We start from the raw sequence: 16,589 nt of genomic DNA on the forward strand, positions 1-16,589 counted from the left end.
GTGTGTGTGTGTGTGTGTGTGTGTGTGTGGTGTTTGTGTGTGCCAGTCCTAAGGCTTGAACTCAGGGCTTGAAGGCTGTCCCTGAGCTTTGTTTTTTATTTTTTTTCCCCTTCTTCAAAGCTACAACTCTACCGATTTGAGTCACAACTCCATTTCTGGCTTTTTGATAATTCATTGGAGATAAGAGTCTCCCGGACTTTCCTGCTTTGAAATGGGATCCTCAGATCTCGGCCTCCTGAGTAGCTAGGATTACAGGCATGAGCCACTGGGACCTGGCTCATAAGATTTTTATTCTTTGTGTGTGTTATTGCTATTTTGGTTTCATGGTATTTATATGGAGGAGGTTCTTGAAAGAGGAAAAAGATTGGGAGGAGTCTAAAGCAACACCCCATGGATCCCTTTATCCTGCCACAGCTAAGAATAAAACATTCAAGTACAGAATGTTTCTTCACTATTTCTTGGGTTTCCCACGGACTTCTGCCTATTTAGCATGTTAAGTTTAGGAATCCCCTCTCTCTCTCTTCCCAGTGCTGTTAGGAAAATGGCACAGACGAGCAAATCAGAATCTTCAATGACAAAGAAACTAGTATGTGTGCTTGTGCTAAAACTTGTTCTCAGGGAAAGAGCTGTTCTGTCAGTAACATAGTCTTAAGTTAGGAGTTAAGACATCAGATCGACTACTGAAATTGCTGAGTTGAGGCAACAGAAGGGCTACATTTTGTCTGGACCATATCTGGCCTATCATTCCCACCAGCATCTTCATCATCACCTGGATTCCCTGCAGCCTGCCAGGGAATGGCATGAGCCATTCGTCCCTATAGATGATCATATGATTTGATCTTATTGAGAACACAAGACTGTACAAGTGGCTTTTAAGATAAGAGACATGTCATCATGAAATAAATATGCATGCCGCCTATGGATGTTATCACTGGTAGTGAGTGTATGAAAAGTGTTTGTTCTCTTCTTCATAGATCAGTTGTCAAACTTTCCTAAATTGCCTGTAATCCTCGCTACTCAGGAGGCAGAGATCAAGAGTTCAGAAAAGAATTCATCAAAACTTTTGTAAGATCCCATTTCAAATATAAAAATCTGGGCACAGAGGCACGTGTCTGTCATCCCTGCTATGTGGGAAGAGTAAATAGGAGGATCATAGTTTCGTCTTAAATATGAGACCCTATTTGAAAAAAAATAATGAAAGTAAAAATGGTTAGGGATGTAGCTCCCTGTGGGCCCTGAGTTCAAACACCAGGACTGCCAAAAAACAAGTATGAAATAATAAGCTTACATAATAATAAGTTTAAATTTAAAAGTCTGAAGTAATAAGTTTAAATAATAAATTTCTGAGTAAAACATTACTATTTAATGCCACATTTAGCAATACTTTGAGTACCTGCTATGTGCCTAGGTACAATATCAGATATAAATCAGGGAAAGCTAGTCAGGAATGCAGAGAATAATTAGTGTGGGGGTAATACGTGTAGTGTTCATTGTACAGACATGATAGGATTGCTGGAATTAACAACCCTTGGCTAAAATGGTTTGACAAAACACAGGGATCAGGAAGGGGAGTTGTGGTTTAAATGGTAGAGTGCTATCCTTGAGCAAAATAGCTCAGGGACAGTGCCCAAGCCCTGAATGCAAGCCATAAGACTGCGACCAAAACAAAACAACAACAACAACAAATAAAAACCAAAACAGACCAGGAATCAATCTCATAATAAAAAGAGAACACAAGGATAACTGCGCTAATTTTGGATAAAAGACTTCCTTTTCTCCAGAATCTAGAAAGCAGAGGGCTTGGTACTCAGTCATTTCTCACCAGCATCTCTTAACATGAGTCTCACATGCTCTGTAGCTCTCCAAGACAACAGGCATTCTGCAAGAGCTTACAAGCTCAGCCACGACTGCACAATAAAATGGAGCCTGAATTTACAGTCTGACTCGGGGAAGGAAACAGTAATGTCACCCTCTACTTATTTTAAAAGTATGTTGGCAACACTCCACTAAATCATAAAGATGAGTTAATTTAAAGACTTGCCTGCTCAAATAGCAACCAAGTCTCAGTTAATTTCAGACTCTGCCTTAGCCAAAGCCATCTATCAAAAAGGCAATAATTTTATATTAGGTAATTGTTATAAATTAATATTTTTACTGCCCTTAAGACTTTACTGATTTTTTTTCCTTCTTCTTCAATCATTGGTAGAAAGGAGGCATGCTTATTAAATAGGGCTAAATAGTTTTGGAGTCTAGAAAAAAAGATGAGTAGGTAGATTGAGAATGTCAGTGTTAGACTACTAGGTACATTTTATAGAAAAAAAATCATTCAGGCACGGATAATAAATGAGGTTTATTCTTCATTAATAGGACTGTTGCCTAGGCAACCTCCAGCTCACAAAAGTATTTACATCAGCCCCAGCGCAATTTTCTGACACTGAGGAACAGCTCCATAGTATCACTTCACTTCTACCTCCAAGCCTGGGAATTTTATTATGAATCTCAGCTGCATTATTCGTCTCAGTTAAGGTGACCTCAACACCCGAGCGGTCCATCCAACACATGTCCTAGTCAACCCCATTTTCAACAGATTTAAACACGGGCTCTTGATACAGTGAATAGATCCATAGGAGACCTGATTAATGGCTTTCTTTTGAGAAAAAAGAGAAAAAAAAGCAAGCTTTCCTATTATGAGTTGTTTTTATTTTCCTGCCTGTCCAGCAGAGGGCAAAGTATTTTAAAGCATCCAGTGTCATGCATATTAATGTGCATTCAAATCACGCATTGTTTTCCTGAAACTTTTATTTTCCTAATGCCTAATTATCACTAAAGAGCTGAAAGCACTTTCAACCACTGGGAAAGCATGAATTATACAACAATGTGTGTGTGTGTGTGTGTGTGCGTGCGTGCATGTGTGCGTGTGTGTGTGTGTGTGTGTGTGTGTGTGTGTGTGTGTGTGTGTATGTGTAGGGAGATAATTTGGCAATAAGTAACAGGGAACATTTGCCATGGGCTTAGAAGAGTTTTAGGAAATTTCCTGGAGAAAGTAATTGTATGGTTTAAAAACAATGATTGTGTAAAGATACCCACCACAATTCGATCAAATGTCATTTTGAGGGGCTTTTCTTTTTTTATTATATATATTTTTATTGTAAAAAATACTATACGGAAAGGTTACAGTTACATGAGTAGGGTAATGAGTACATTTCCTATCAAGCATTGTTACCCTCTCCTTTGTTTTTTCCCTACCATCCCTTCCTCAATTCCTCCTCCCCCCGCTCCAAATTGTAAAGTTTTTTTTTCAACATAGTGTCCTGTACATCTCATCGTCACAATGGGTCAACCCTTATCCCCATTCAAGCATTCAGCTATATCCCTTCCCTTCTCCACACTACGAAAATGTATATTCTAGATGCAGAACACCAGAATCACATACAGTGAAAACAGGATAATAATGTGGGGGAAGAACATACAAAAGAAACAAAAGAATCACATAGTGCATTCTAAGTACATTGAAAACAATAGCAAGAAAGAAAAAACCACATGTGTCCCTGTCTTGGGGTACATTTCACTTAAATCATCTTATATGGTCATATGTACATAGCCTCTGACCCTCTCTGCTTGTCCTAGACATGTACTAGTCATTGCAAATAAGGGAAAGCATGGGACCTATGTTTCTTTGGGCCTGGCTTACTTCACTTAATTTAATTTTTCCCAAATCTTTCCATTTCCTACCAAATGGGGCAATGTCATTCTTTCTGACGGAGGCACAGAATTTCATTATATATATGTACATACATATGTACATACATACATACATACATACACACACCACATTTTCTTGACCCATTCATATACTGGGGGGCATCTGGATTGGTTCCATATCTTAGCTAAGGTGATAATACTGCAATAAACATGGTTGTGCTGGTAGCTTTGGTATAACCTTGTTTGTGTTCATTTGGGTAAATGCCCAAAAGTGAGATTGCTGGGTCATAGGGGAGCTCTATGTGGAGTCTTTTGAGGAACCTCCATACTGCTTTCCAAAGTGGTTTAACAAGTTTACACTCCCACCAACAATATAGTAAGGGTTCCCTTTTGGCCATATCCCTTCCAGCATCTGTTGTTATTAGAGTTCTTGATTCTAACTGGGGTGAGACATGGTATCTCAGTGTTGTTTCGATTTGTATTTCTTTTATGGCTAGGGAAGTTGAGCATTTCTTCATGTGTCTATTGGCAAAAAAAAAACCCTCTTATATCCTCTTCAGAGAAGTCTCTCTTTAAGTCTTTAGCCCACCTATTAATTGGGCAGTTGTTTCTTTGAGGATTTATTATTAGGGAGTTTAATTTTTTGAGTTCTAAGTATATCAAATATCATTTCTTAAAATGATTACAAGTATACTTGGTGACTCTCTTTTCTAGGACAGCCCTGAGGGAGGCTAGCAAGGAGTTCAATATGTGATTTAAGAAACGTTTGTCAATTTTGAGGGGGATCACTTGTCTCAACATAGTTGTGGATATACATATATATTTTGGGGGTCAGTCGTGGGGCCTGAACTCTGGACCTGAGTGCTATCCCTCAGCTCTTCATCTCAAGGCTAGCATTCTACACTTGAGCCACAGTGCCACTTCCAGCTTTTTCTGCTTATGTGGTGCTGAGGAATTGAACCCAGGGCCTTGTGCATGCACAAGAACCACTCTATCATTGAGCCACCTTCCCAGCCCTGATCCTATATTCTTGTACTTACAATATTACACCTATATATAAGAACTGTGCCTTGCTTGTTTCTTTTTAGTGGGGGATTGAACTGAATTTGGTGCTAGGGATTGAACTCAAGACTTACCTTGCAGCTGGGATAACAAGTGCTCACCACCTTGCCCAACGATTGAGTGAGGAAAAAGTCTTACAAACTTTTATGCCCAAGTTGGCCTGGAATCATGTTCTCCTTATCTCCATTTTCCAAGTAGCTGCGATTAGAGGCTTGAGCCAATACTCACCTTAAAGTGTAACTTTTAAATCAATTATGCTATAACCAAAAAATACTACACAGTATTTACAAATGATAATGTAGACCTCAATTTACTGACATGGAAAGAGCCCGGAACATATGGTCTGAGTTAAATAAGCAGACCACAGAAACAGTATATGCCGAAAATTCTGCGCAATCTATGACATAAACTGTTCACTGTAATTTAAAATGCTTGGTATAGAACTCTTCTAAGCAACTCATTATTGAAATTTATATTTAAAAAATGCCAGAGATTTGAAAAAGTTAAAAATAGTATTTCATAGGGCAAGGCAAGAGGAAAAAAGACCATTGTATATTTAAATCCATTTGCTTTTTCTGACAGCCATGAGTATCCTTAAAAGTTTGTATTCTTAACAAAATCACTCTTCTAAATTCACTTCATTTTCCAACACAATCAGTGCATAACTGTACAGATTGGCCCTTTTCAAATTATCTAATTTTTTTCTAACACTTGAGGAATAGAAACTACTTTGTCAACATGCAGTAATGGCTTTGTGGCTGATGATTGTTGGAGCTGTACAAATAAAAGATGTCTGACTACTTTAGGACCACTCAGAAAAAAAAATCAGGGACAAGAAAGTACTTCTGGTCTAGAATGCACTATCCTGCCACGTGTTACCTTTTCCCTTTGTGTTATCTAAACTATGTTCTTAGGCAACTTTTAATGCATGTATACATGTCTTACAGGCTCAAGGTGAAAACAGATACTAAAAGATTAAGACAGAAGTTACCTACAGAGAAGGGCCTTTAGTCCTGCAGGAGCTTGGTAACTATTCCTGACTTACGAATGACTGAAATTACAGTGCTGTGTACAGAGAAAATATGAGCCCAAGATTTACATAAGCCTGAGATTCAATCCATTGTACCCATGATGAAATGGTAGACCATGGCTATTTGCCTAGTCTCCCAGAGGCTTGGATTCTTTCTTAAAAAGTTATTTGAAAATGCTAAATACAAAAGGCTTATACAGTTACATATATCAGGCAAGGAGTACATTTCCTTTTGGATAATGCCACCCTTTCCCTTGCTCTCTCCCAGTTTTTCCCTCCCATCCCACCCACAACTTCATTTTCAATGTGGTTTCCATTGCTGCATTTATTTACCCTTTGTTCACTCATTTCTGTACACTCCCAAAGACATATAGACAAACAAATAAGACAAAAAGAAAACAAGAACAGTAATAAAGAAAAAAAATCTTGTTTCCATTTCCTGGAATTCATTTTGATACGTACTATTTTGTATGATCGGATGTACATAGGCATTGTGCCTTTCTGTTCCTCTCCTAAGAATATCCTCCTTTGGTCTCACTGTGTGTGAATGCCTACAGACCTGCAAAATTTATTATGTTCCAGTGTATTTTAGATCTAGCTTCTATATCTGAGGGAAAACGTGCACCGTTTGTCTCTCTGAGCTTGGCTTACCACACTTAACCTGATTTGTTCTTGGATTGTTCTAGGAGGTTTGGGTTCTTTATCCTGAATGTTGTCAAGGATTCTTTTTCTTAAGGATCAAGTAAAATAAAATGATTACAGTAACCATGCACAGTGCCTGACAGAGAGGGCCCTCAACTAATCTTTCTTCTCTTTTACAACTGCAGAGAAATATAACATAAGGCAGAGAGGAATAAAGCTGATCTTCACTGAGTCTAAAATTTAGCAAAGAATCAGCTATTCTCATTCATCAACCACTGTCTACACATCATCAACCCATCTAAACTGAGATCTTACTGCAGGGGCCTAACCATGACAGGTCTTTTCTGGTTCAACTCTGGTTCTCGGTTCTTCACCAATGCCCAGGCACCTGAGTGCCCTAAAACCAAGCTTTGAGGGGTTGGTGATATTTCTTGGTGATTTTGTCTTTTGTTCCACAATGATATCACTTTCAGGCAATACCTAGATTCCACGATCTTTTTCTTCTAGCACCAAATATTCCCTCTTTCCTCTCCCAATAATAATAATAATAATAATTAATAACAACAAATTCATGGACATGTACAAAGAAAAACTTTCACTAATCTCACTCCATAAGCATTATTAATGTTAGCAAGTCAATGAATATCTATCCAGACACTCATTTTTATTTAATTTTTTTGTGCCAGCTCTAGGGCTTGATATCAGGGCTTTAGTGTTGCTCTTGAGTTTTTTTTTTTTTTTTTGCTCAAGGCTACCTCTATACAACTTTGAGCTACACTCCCACTTCTGGTTTTCTGGTGGTTAATTGGAGATAAGTGTCATGGGCTTTCCTGCTTGGGCTGCCTTTGAACCTTGATCTCAGATCTCAGTCTTCTGAGTAGCTAGTAATACAGATAGAAGCCCAGATTGCATTTATTTATTTATTTATTTATTTCACCTGTGGCTCTTAAACTCCATCTAGGCCTGGGTACTATTCCTGAGCTCTTTGCTCAAGGCTAGTGCTCTAACACTTTGAGCCATAGCTCCATTGCTAGCTTTTGAGTGGTTAATTGGAGGTAAGAGTCTCACAGATTTTCCTGCCTGGGCTGGTTTCAAACCATGATTCTCAGATCTTATCCTCTCGAATAACTAGGATTATAGGAATGAGCCACTGGTGCCTGGCTGGTTTTTGTTTTTTGAGACAATTCACATATAGTGCAATTTGTCTAAAGTATCTTACCATGTGCACAGTGTTGTTCAGCTCCCACATCAATCAATTTTAGAATCCACTCAAATTTTTTTTCATGTTTTTAAGTGTGCAATTTTAAATTTTTAAAATTTTATCATAATGTGATGTCAGAGGGGTTACAGTTACATAAGTAAGGCAATGAATACATTTCTTATCTAATATTGTTACCCCCTCCCTCCTTTTCTCCCATTTTTCCTCCTCCTCAATTTCCTCTCCCCCCGTTATAAAGTTCATTTCCAATATAGTATCTTTTGAGTATTGCTGTTGTATTGGCTCACCCTTTATCCTTTGCTTCTCCATTATGTTATTTTTCCTTTCCCCAAATCAGATAAACCTATATACAAGGCACAAGGTACCAAAATCAAATACAGTGACAATGGAATAAACTGAAGGGTGGGGGGAACAAAAGAAAAAAAAAAAGAACTAACTACACATAGTACATTAAAAAACAAAAAGAAAAAAAAACAAAACTCTTGTTTCCATATCTTGGCGTTCATTTTCCTTCATTCTTTTTTTTTTTTTTTTTTTTGGCTCGGTCATGGGGCTTGAACTCTGGCCTGGGCGCTGTCCCTCAGCTCTTTAGCACAAGGTGAACGCTCTACCACTTGAGCCACAGTGCCACTTCTGGTTTTCTGAGTGGTTTATTGGAGATAAGAGTTTCACGGACTTTCCTGCCCAGGCTATATTGGAACCATGATCATCAGATCTCAGCCTCCTGAGTAGCTAGGATTACAGGCGTGAGCTACCAGTGCCAGGCTCTTTCATTCTTTTTAAAGGCATTTTAGAATGATGTTCTGGAGCTTATCTATATTTTAGCAGGTACAAGTGTTTTCACTCTTTGTCTCTTTGTCACTATCTTTCTCTTTTTGGTGCTGGTCTTGGGGCTTGAACTCCACTCTGGGTGCTGTCCCGGTGTTTTTTTGTTCAAGCTTGAGCCACAGTTCCATTTCTGGCCTTTTAGTAGTTAACTGGAGATAAGAGTCTCATGGACTTTCCTGCCTAGTCTGGCTTTGAACCATGATCCTCAGTTATCAGCCTCCTGAATAGCTAGGTGTGAGCTACTGGTGCCCAGCTCTGAACTTTATTTTAAGTAAAGCACATATGTCATGTCCTTACCCTGTTTCAATTTCTGCTTCAGTAGTCTCAGAAAATCTTTCCCTCTTTTTTGGTCCCACTTGTGAATTTCAGTGTCCCCCTTACAATGGTTGCTAAGAATTGAAGGAATGTAGCTGCAAGTAACAAAAGACAAGCCTTGTTGGTAGTGAAGGTAGACAGGAAGCAGGTTCAATTTTAGCTGGAAGCATCTAGAATCTATGTGAAAATCTCGTCTGTCTTTACATCCCCTCAGATATCAGCACATGTAATTAACAACTTTTGTTTTGCATTATTGTTTTCCAGCTTCATTTAACTAAAACATGATGGAAGAATTTTTTCTAGTACCTTGCATTACATAAGTAGTGCTTAGAAACTTCTCATCAAGCCTTTGCCTTTAACTATCACATCCATCCTAGATGTATTTCTGTAAAATAAAAGATGAAATAAGAATAAAATAAAATAAAAAAAAACCCACCTAGACATACAAGCCAGACATAGTGATTCAACTGTATAGTCCCAGCTATGCTGGAGGTAGAGATGAGGATCATAGTTCAAGGCCATCCTGGGAGAGAAGTTAGTGAGATCCATCTCAATCAATAAGCCAGGGGTGTTCATATGCACCTGTCACCCCAGCTACATGAGCGGCAGGATGATGCCAGTCTGAGACCAATCCCCTAGTAAAACTTAAGACCCTACTTGAGTGAAAAAAGAGAAGGAGTATGGCTCAGGAAGTAGAGTGCTTACCTCACACGTGCTGAGTTCAAAGGCCCCGAGTACAAACTTCAATACTGTCAAACCCCAAAACAAAGCAAAACAACAATAACAAATATATATTAAACCCCCAATTTTTCAATTGTGAAATTTAGGAGTCTTTAAATTGCTTTTTTAAAAAATATAATTTTATTGTTGTTATTAGGGGTTATAGAGAGGGGTTACCATTTCATAAGTCAGATAATGAGTACAATTTTTTCGGACAGTCACTCCTTCCTTCACTTTCCTCCAGTTAAAATTACTCTTTGAATTGCCATAAAAGTCTTACTAGAAATTTCTGTAGTTAGTAACTAAGCTGTGGATAGCAGCCACGTACAGACTATGGGGACTTGTGCTGGGCTATATTCTGGCATAAGAACGAAGCCACTCAGGGCTTACATTAGATCTTGGGAAAATGACCTCTAAGTTTTCAAGAAGTGATTTACAATGAATTTGGAGGGCAGGGAGGAGGATGCCACTGGAAAGTTTAGGATGTTCTGTATTTGGTAGCTTGAAGTAATCACGTTCTACCCAGCTGTTTACAATTATATAAACACAGCTCAAGACTCTCAAAACCAGGGAGATCTGATTATTGGAAGTACACAGTAATATTCCAGCCAAGAGTTTTAATTTCTCAGCATGCTCTTTAAGACTTGAGAATTACTGCTTGCCCGATCTCTTATCTTTGAAAGGCAGTGATTGGAGGGAGGGGCAACCTGCCAAAACTCAATCCCAAAACCAAACCAAACAAATTCTAGTTCCTTTTAAACTCTAACCTTCAGTTTCAAATACAGTATTGTTTATAAAACTATCTCATCTCAAGCAGAGTCCATGGGATTTCTATTGGCAGTGACTGTAAGTCAATGAACGTATTGCTGAATTTACTTGTTGCTTACATATGCTCATCTTGCTTTTTTATTTTATATTTTTTTGTATGCAGTCCTGGGTCTTGAACTCAGGGTCTGGGCGCTGTCCTTGAGATTTTGTGCTCAAGGCTAGCATTCTACCACTTGATCCACAGCTCTACTTCCAGCTTTTTGGTGGTTAATTGAAGGTAAGAGGCTCATGGATTTTAACTGCCTGGGCTGACTTTGAACCATGATCCTCAGACCTCAGCCTCCTGAGTAGATTACAGGAATGAGCCACTGGCATCCACCTTTCTTCTTTTATTTTTGCTGGTACTGGGCTTGAACTCAGGTTCTCATGCTTCCTTGACTTGCTTGTTCTACCACTTGAGCTATACCTCTAGCCTGGCTTTATGCTAATTAATTAGAAATAAGAGTCTCAGGGAATTTTCTGGTCAGGTTGGTTCTCAGCCATAATCCTTCAGGTCCCAGGCTCTTACATAGCCAGGATTTCAGGCATGAGCCCCTGTGCCCAGGTCATCTTACTTCTTTAAGCTGCCTACTCTTTTAGTGACTGCCTTTCCTTTACTATAAAACAAGAATGTGAGGAAGAGATTGAAGAGGTAGAAGGTAATATTCAGGCCTTTGATAAATTTAGTGTGTGTGTGTGTGTGTGTGTGTGTGTATGCATGTGTGTGTGTGTGTGTGTGTGTGTAGTGTGTGTGTAGTGTGTGTGTGTGTGTGTGTGTGTGTATTTTCAACCAAAGCCTGTAGACACACAGTAATAATGGTCTATTTTTTTCCTAACTTGTGTCTATGCTTCTTAATATATCATTTACTGATTTATGACTAAAATGTGGCCTTGATGATTTATTTTTAACTGCTAGGCTAGTCTGGATTTGACTTTTTATTTAAATTACCAGCCACAATAAATTCAAGCATCCCTGATTCAAATATACATCAATAATTTGACTCATTTAATATTCATTCAGCAAATGTTGAGTAGCCATTTGCCATAGGCACAGACTAGACAATGAAAGAGCATGAGGAAAACAATATAAGTTTCTGGAGCCTTGCAATAAATCCAACACTAACTGGTTGGCATAAAGCTATAGGTCACATCTCCTTCCCATACAGTAATCTATTTCAACTAAAAGCAGTTAAAAATGAAATATTAGCATTTCAAGTACCTTCCTATTTTAAATATTTCTATTATTATTTATGTATTTATTTTTGTTGGTCATGTGGCTTGAACTCAGGGCCTGGGCGCTGTCTCTGAGCTCTTTTTGCTCAAGGCTAGCATTCTACCACTTTGAGGTACAGCTATACTTCCAGTTTTCTGGTGGTTAGTTGGAGATAAGAGTCTCATGGGCTTTCCTGCCCCAGGGTTGGCTTTGAACCACTATTCTTGCATCTCAGCCTCCTGGGTAGCTAAGATTATAGGTGTGATCCATCAGCACCCAACATAAATATTTCCTTTAAAAAGAGTTTTCTGGAAGGGAAAATGCTTATACAGCAAACACATGTGAGTGACACATTGTTAGTTCATTGCATATATCATCAGAATATATGATATTTGATGTATTAAGGGGATTTGAAATATATATATATATGTATACATACATATTGTAAGGTTTTAAGATGAACTGTATTAAACCATAATACAAACAAAACTGGAGAGCTCCCCATGGTAACACATGCCTGGAATCCTGGAAGTCTGAGATGAGAGAATTGTGAGTTTGAGGCCTGCCTGGAATAAAGCAAGACTCTGTCTCCAAAGAGGAAAAAAATAAGTAAATAAACAAATCTGGAAGGGAAAGAGGGAAAGTATATTTTGTTCTTGCTGTATGCACAGTAACAATCTGCAAACACATTTCCCTAAAATCAGAATGATGCATGGGCCAGAGCACACAGGTGATGGACAGATACTGTCTGTTTTCATAGGTGGTGAATACAAGGTTAGAGGAATTCTTGGGTGAAGTGTGTGTGTGTGTGTGTGTGTGTGTGCACCTGCGCGCCTGTGTACCTGCATGTATTTTCATTGGGAGCATAATAAGACAATTCAAATGAAATCAGAAGGGAAAGAGGTCATTACTTTTGGACACAGTATTAATTCTAAAGTATCCCTAGGGGCAAGCAATTAAATTATCCTGAAATCTAGATAGAAACAACAACAAATGCTCCAATTACTGAGATTGTTTTAGAAAGAAGGAAAAATTGGGGGGAGGTCAGTAAAGGAACCCAGAGGAGAGAGGCATTTATTTTGCAGTTGTGTGGCATGACCAATTTAAACATGGGGATAACCTGGCTGGGGCGGGGAAGGGGGGATAGAAGAATGAAAAGAGGAAGAAGGGAGAAAATACAGTCCTAATACTCAACGCATAGCTTATAAAACCAGAGAAATTGAAGGGAGGGTTTGGGTTAGGAGGGTTAGAGGGGATGATGAAAGGGATAATGTCCATCAAGATGCATTATACTCATACACTGACATGTTGAACGGTAACCCCTTTGTACAACTACTTAAAGATATCTACAACCAATAACCCAAGGAAGGGGTATTTTCTGAGAAAAGTTGCTCATTAGCCGTAGGAACTTCTGACCTAGAGACTGAACCTACAGTTAATGTAGATTAACACCGTTTGCCCAACACTCAATGTACTCTTTTCTCAGTTTCTGATGACAAGTGCCAAGAGTGACTTGCTTTCACCCAGCCACCCACACACTCAGAATGTATCCCTGCGTATGCTGTGTCCATTGTGCTTGTGTCAGTGAATAACAGGGTGGAAAGGGAGAGCTAAGACTGCCACTCTTGGTAGCCACTATCACCATGTCCAGATGGGATGGGACAGAAGCTAAGAAGCTTAGCTGCAGCTTGAAACAAGTTCATGGGCAACTTGGAAGCAGAGCCTGGATTTCTTCCTCCCAGTATGATATTCCATCCACTGTGAGGTGAACTCTGGGGAGAAGGGGCATCTCTTTCAGCTTCAGCAGCTCTGGTGAGGGGTTCAGCTGTGTCTGACTTACTCAACTAAAGAATTCAATTGCCCCTAAAGAATTTTTTTTAACTAAAAACAGGCCAGCAAAGACTAATTTCATTGTGGAAGCCTTTTGTCTCCCTGCTTCATCTGGGAGTATAGGCATAAAGACTTATGAAAGAGACAGGATTCATTATAACCCCTGCACATTATTGGTTTTCTTTTTTAAATTTCAAATTTGAAAAGCTTAGATATTGTGTAAAACAGAATAAAAGCTGTAATTGTTATTTTGAAGTTCATCTGAAATTTCTTTTTGTTCTTTCTCAAAGGCAGCACATTTCAAATTTGTTGGCTATAGTTTAACTATGAATCTATAATAGAAACTTATTTTTTTTGCTCACACAGAAGATCTGACAAATGAATGCACTGGATACATAAATGGTCAGGCAGAAAAAGGTATTTAAAATGTCTGTGGTATTGAATAATATAATAACAAAGCTTGGAAGTATGTAAGGAGAATTTTGCTACGTGGGAAGAGAAAGAAAGCAAGTCTCATCTTAACCTTGGAGACTGATGGAAGCTAATTCATTATTTCATGAGGACACCTGGTAATGGCTTCCATTTTCAGTAAACAGCAGTTCTGGTGATTAGTGACACTGGTAGCCCTTCCAAGGGCTTCTGATTCCAAATCTAGTTTCTAATTAGCTGTCCCCTAACTCTAAAACTGATTCTATTATAATGCTCAGCATGAGAGACAGAGAATTCATATGCTTTAAAAGCAAACTTCCTTATTTTATTTTTGTGCCTGTCTTAGGGCTTGAACTTTGGGCCTAGGCACTGTCCATGAGCTTTTTACACAAGACTAGTACTCTACAGCTAAAGCCATAGTTCTATTTCTGGCTTTTTTTGGTGCTTAATTGGAGGTGAGTCTTAAGTGCTTTCCTGCCCAGGCTGGCTTTGAACTTTACTCCTCAGATCTTGGGCTCCTGAGTAGCTAGGATTACAGGCATGAGATCTTGGGCTCCTGAGTAGCTAGGATTACAGGCATGAGCCACCCATGTCTGGCTTTAAAAGCACACTAAAGATAAAGTATAGTCACAGAGATTGTCCAACTAAGGCTGACTTACTTTTGTAATGAGTAGAAATCATTCATATGTATTCTCTAGAATCCAAAGAATTGAAAAAAGGTGGACACAATTTGTAAATTACAGTAAATGAATAAATTAAAAATATCATTTAGTCCACAGATAAGTTATTATTGTTTCAAAGTAAGGACCACATAAAGGAAGAAGAGGTAACCTGTAAGACCTAAGAAAGATGGAGCTTGAAGGCCTGGGATCATTTGAAATAAAGAAGTCAGAGTTTCTTCTATACAGTGAAACAGGAAATTATTTATCTTTTGTGTCTTGGTGTTTTCTTCTGCTTGTTTCTCATAGGACATAAATGTCAACATTCATTAATGGTAAAAAAAAATAATGGCATGATAACTATTGTGATGTTATCCAAGAGATTGTTTGTTCACTAATTATGTCTACCTTGGCATGACTCATTTTAAGCTGGGTATGAGAGCATATGTCTGCAATCTCAACACTGGGGATGCTGAGGCAGAAAGATCACAAGTTTGATCCTGGTCTGGTAGTATCTTAGAACAATTTTATAATGGCAGACCAATGCCACTCTATTGTGAGCTGTTCATCGGGAAACAATACAACTCCCTCCTATGTTAAGGCTGAGACAAGCTGTGAGTCTCACAAATGATGAGAAGCAGAGACCCTTAGAAATGATGTCATCCTGCTTCAGGAGGGAGCAGGTTAAGAACTGGTCTGGACCATGCTGTTTAGTAGGGCCAGCTCTAAAATCTAGTTATGGACTAGTTAGTTCTGGTCAGGGAAAGAGCTACTTCTTAATTCATTAATTTCTTTTAACTTCCTCACCTAACCAGCACAGCACAAAACTAACCAAACATTTTGTAGATGATTTAAGTACGTGACACAGGTTATGTAAGCGAGTATTAGTGGCTCAAGCCTATCAGCTTTGCTACTTGGAGACTGAAATCCAGAGGATTGTTGTTGGAGGCCAGACTAGTCATCTATGCAAGGCCCATGTGCTCAGTAGCACATGCCTGTCACCCCAGCTATGTGGAGGCTGAGGTTGGGAGGATTATGGTTCCAGGCCAGCTGGGGCAAAAAAAAAATTAATTGTATTTTGATGGGAAGAAGCTAGGTGTGATGGTTTCTGTCTGTGATTTCAGCTACAATGGAAGCCTAAAATATGTAGCTCTCAGTCCAAGCCTGTACCTGGTTCCTATCTCAAAACTGACCAGAGCAGAGAAGGGATGGGGGCATAGGTCAGCATTACAGTTCCTGCCCTGCAAGAACTCTGAATTAAGACTCCGTCACCGCTAATAAGTAACTAAATAAATACTAAGATTATTTAATACGGGGATGTGAGCCATCAAGGGCAAGACTCTAATAATTGTCTACAAACATTTGTTCTTTATTAAGTTAGGGAAAACAAAGACAATATTATCGTGTATGATTCAATCATGTGCTAAATGTGTATGACTTTGTCAAATTTTATTTCCCTTTTGTTTCAATTGTGGTTCTCATTTTTTTTTAGGGGGGGTCCAGTAGTGGGGCCTGAACTCTGGGTCCCTCAGCTCTTCAGCTCAAGGCTAGAACTCTACCACTTGAGCCACAGCGCCACTTCCAGCTTTTTTTCTATTTGCTTAGCATGTGGTGCTGGGGAATCGAACCCAGGGCCTCATACATGCAAGGCAAGCACTCTACCACTGAGCCACCTTCCCAGCCCCTGTGGTTCTCATTTTTATTAAAGAATTGATTTTAAAAAGGTTTTGCCAGGCACTGGTGGCTCATGACTGTAATCCTAGCTCCTCGGGGGATTGAGATCTGAGGATCTCAGTGTGAAGCCAGCCCAGGCAGGAATGGGTGAGACTCTTATCTCCAATTAACCACCAAAAAGCAGGAAGTGGAGTTGTGGCTCAAGTGGTAGAGAGGCAAAAAAAGTTCAGTGACAGTGAGGAGGCCTTGAACTCAAACCCCAGTAATGGCATGGGGAAAAAAAGGTTTTTTTCAGCGATCCATTTAGATCAAGAACAGGAAGTAAATACTCAAGCCTCTTATAAATACTTCAGATGTAAATTCTACCGATGATTTCCGTTAAGAAGAGCAGTTGCTTCATAATCATTAATTCGCTTAGCCATGAGCCTGAGACTAGCTCCATATACAAGGCTCACAATA

The 16,589-nt window shown here is 39.0% G+C and overlaps 1 protein-coding gene across 1 annotated transcript in view; it reads right to left on the bottom strand.

Annotated features, from left to right (window-relative positions):
- The window catches only part of Cap2 (cyclase associated actin cytoskeleton regulatory protein 2), a 123,830-nt gene that overhangs the window by 76,869 nt on the left and 30,372 nt on the right, over positions 1-16,589 (bottom strand). The gene's annotated exons all lie outside the window — the stretch shown is intronic.

Source organism: Dipodomys merriami, unplaced genomic scaffold, assembly GCF_024711535.1.
Source record: "Dipodomys merriami isolate MVZ:Mamm:240054 unplaced genomic scaffold, mDipMer1.0.p SCAF_16, whole genome shotgun sequence".
Classification (NCBI taxonomy): Eukaryota; Metazoa; Chordata; class Mammalia; order Rodentia; family Heteromyidae; genus Dipodomys; species Dipodomys merriami.